This window comes from Malus sylvestris, chromosome 13 (assembly GCF_916048215.2).
Source record: "Malus sylvestris chromosome 13, drMalSylv7.2, whole genome shotgun sequence".
In the NCBI taxonomy this organism is placed as follows: domain Eukaryota; kingdom Viridiplantae; phylum Streptophyta; class Magnoliopsida; order Rosales; family Rosaceae; genus Malus; species Malus sylvestris.
This window is the reverse complement of record NC_062272.1, coordinates 10,337,191-10,340,998: the sequence shown is the minus strand read 5'-3', so window position 1 is coordinate 10,340,998 and position 3,808 is coordinate 10,337,191. Positions and strand designations below refer to the sequence as shown.

General features: G+C 46.1%; 1 pseudogene; it reads right to left on the bottom strand.

Annotated features, from left to right (window-relative positions):
* Positions 1-441: 441 nt before the first annotated feature.
* On the bottom strand, positions 442-925 carry LOC126595233 (autophagy-related protein 8i-like; annotated as a pseudogene).
* Positions 926-3,808: the final 2,883 nt, after the last annotated feature.

Below are 3,808 nucleotides of genomic sequence, written 5' to 3'. Positions count from 1 at the left end.
CTTGGAAAATGCCATTCAACCACGAAATCCACCTGCAACAGGCCGAATGATGGGGGGCAACTGGTGGGCCTGCAAAGCTTGCCCAAATGCCCGCTTGCGCCAGCGATTAAGGCTGACGTCAATATTACATCAGCAACGTTTCTGATTTTTTTTGTGTGTTTGGCGCGTATAATACACCCGCAAATGGAGGAGACTGGCCGACAACTTCTGCAACAGTGGGCCCCACGATTGAGCGCCAACAAAGAATCCCAACGACTCTATAATTTGTACTATTGGATTTCTAATGGTAAAACGGTTAAAGCACCCGTAACATCTCATACTTTGAGGGCACTGCAAGAAATCCCTTTTTTTCGTGCAACCTCAATTCGACAACTCTGGTAGTTTACGGAGGAAAAGTTTGGAAATATATTGGGACAGGAAAGAAAAATGAGACAATACATAATTGGTAAATGTTGTATCATTAAAAGTAAGAACTTTACAGAATTCACAATGAATCAAATATACAACGAAAATGATAATACAGAGTGAAGCACGCCTCACGGTCCCGTTCCGATTGAGTGCAAGTTAACAGTGAATACTTACAAGTCACTAATACGGACGAGGCGATTAGATGATTAGGGGAGGAGATGGCAAGGTTAAACAAAGGTTTTCTCGCTGCTGTAACACATATACAGGAAATCGTCGTCCTCCTTTTAAGTTTCATAGATGGAATCCAAGCGACTGGCTGTAAATGAAAAACACAAAAGAAAGCGTTAGAAGGCTCGAAAATGATGCAGATGCTCAACTGGCCGAATGAATAGCAGGCTCTTTTACCTGTCTGAGGTAAAGTGTTCTTCACAAAAACAAAAAGAGCTTTCCCTGGAGACAAGTGAAGCCTGCTGCTTAAGATACGGATAAACTGCTCGACAGGCATATCTCTAGGAAGTTAGGAACCAGGAATCTAGAAGAAACAAGGAAACACGAAATAGAGGTTGTTCTCCTTTAAGTGAGAATGAACAAACAATTGGCTAAAATTGTCCAGGAAGTAAACTGATTTCTACGAACTTTTTGAACTAATTTCTACATCCGGATTATAATAAACTGCATATAAAGGAAATTCATCCAAGCACACATCTATTACTTAAGGACAGAAAAGCAAGCAAAAAAGTCTGTTTGTACCATACTTGACCAATCCCGAAACTACCGAGCACCGGCCAACGCTATACTGTCAAGGACCCAGAAGAGTTCCCCTCCGACCAGGAGGCCAATCACTACTCGACACGTGTCAAGATTAGAAGCCAATCAGAGCGCAGCACGTGTCAACATCAAGAACCAATCATAACATGACACATGTCAATGTGACAAAGCTACAAGTTTTTCTATAAATAGGGGTCATTCCCCCACAATATTGCCTAATGCCATTTTGTGTTAAATCATTCACAAGAACTCACTAAATTGAGAGCTTGATCCTTTGTACTTGTGTAAGCCCTTCACTACTAATAAGAACTCCTCTACTCCGTGGACGTAGCCAATCTAGGTGAACCACGTACATCCTGTGTTTACTTCTCTGTCTCTATTCATTTACGTACTTATCCTCACTAGTGACCGAAGCAACCAAGCGAAGGTCACAAAACCTGACACTTTCTGTTGTACCAAGGTCTTCGCTGATTTTGTGCATCAACATTTGGCGCCGTCTGTGGGAAACGACACTTATTCCTACTCTCTTCAGCTGTGTCAAGCTGGTTTCTATCATTCGTACACTTTCTTTTGATCAGGCATCCCTCTTCAACATGGGAAGCGAAGGAAGCCACAGCACACAGAATGACACCCCCTTGCACATAGTGCGAAACAACGAAAGAAGGAAGGAAAACGAGTTCTTCTTCAAGCTAAAGTCGATGAGTTGGAAGCTCAGAACAACAAGATAGCAATGAGGAATGAGGTCCTCCAGGAGCAATATGAGAAGCTCTTCGAGACACTCCACGAAGCTAGGCAAGCTCAGACACGCGAGCTTGTTGCCCCCGTGGAAGTCAACCATCAACTGGGTGCCCTCCAACATGGAGGGTCACATGCATTCGACATAGATATCCCTGATAGGGAACAGATTACCCCTCGACTTGATAATCAACATGAGGCTTCTCTTAACCCAGTTGCTTCGACCCGAACCATGAGAAGTGGAGGGAGACACCTCTTTGCTGAAGGGGCAGAAGGATCGAAAGCCGTCTTTCGCGATTGTCGGGATTTCCTGAAGCAACGTCGAGAGAATTCCATCCATATAAGCTCAAAGATCAATGACCCAAGGATTTCTGAGAGACTCGGTCCCCTGCCACGGCCCGAGCCGGCCACCAATTTGGGGAAGGGGCAACAAGTCCTAGAGAGACATGAGGGTACAGGGGACTCAGAGGTGTTCCGACAGACATACCCTGGAAGCCAGTACAACGAGTCCAGGGAAAAATCACATGCCCTTGATCAAACCTTCCTAATTCCAAGAGGAGATGGAGATTTACGAAAGAAAGCTCCAGTGGCACATAACTCCGCTCAGGACCCCCTTGTCCTACAACTTATTGAGGAAGTAAACAAGTTGAAGGCTGAACGTCAGGCTGAAATACCTGACTGGAACCAACCCAGGCCTGGCCCTCTTACAAGGAGGATCCTCAACACCCCCCTTCAAGCAAAGACAAAGCAAAAGCTTGGCTTGCAACTTTATACTGGAAAAGAGGACCCGATTGAGCACCTTAACCTCTTTGAGTCCACCATGGCATACCGGATGCACACCGACGAAGAGCGATGTCTTCTCTTCCCCTCCACCCTCTCTGGCGGAGCTCTAAATTGGTATTGTCGTCTTACACCTGAGACGGTAGACTCATTTGAGGAATTGAGGAAACTATTTGTTTCCCAACACATTTTCCAAACCGATCGCTTGCACTCTGCAGATGACCTGTACACTATCCGCCAGAAGCCAGACGAGTCATTACGTATGTATGCTGGCCGCTTCAGCCATGAATACTCCCGGTGTGCCGAGGCAGACGACAAGACTGCCCTCAAAGCCTTCACGGCAGGCCTACGTGATTGTTTCTTTAAATACATGATCAATGCCAATACTTGGAAGACTTACTCTGAGGTGATGGCGCAGTCTTATAACCATGCCTCCGCCGAGGCAAAGACATATCAGGAGAAACCCCCTACAACCATCCTTTATCAACAAGTGGGAGGTGGAAGCCATACTCACCTAAATGAGAAGACCTCGACTTTCCAAACAGCAGTGGCACCTCCCCATGCCTTGCATAATGCTTCGCCGAAACAACAGACATATCAATTTCAAGGCAAGAGGAAGGATTTCCATCCTCACCACTCTCATTTCAGTAAAAAGAGTAAGGGACACTATCCCGATAACCAAGGGTATCGCCACAATAACGCTCGCCCCCAGGCAGTCAATGCAGTGGGTCAAACCCGCGTCAAGATACCCCCTACCCCAAGGTATGAGACATACACGCCCTTGAATGCCACATGCGCGGCCATTTACCCCAGCATAGCTCACCTGATACCAAAGCCAAAGCTGAGGCACCCAGATTACACCCCCCCGAATAACGCGGGCATGTTTTGTTGCTACCATGAGCATAACGGCCATGATAGCGAGAAATGTATCATCCTCCGTGATCGTATTGAAGCTTTGGCACGAGAAGGAAAAATTGATCAATTCCTCCTTCACCCTCAAAGGGATAACCGTAACCAACGCCAGGTGAATGTCATATATTCCATAAGCGGCGGCACACCCATATCTGAATCTTCCAATAGGGCCATGAAAAACAGTGAACGAATTCTGAGGCCTGGT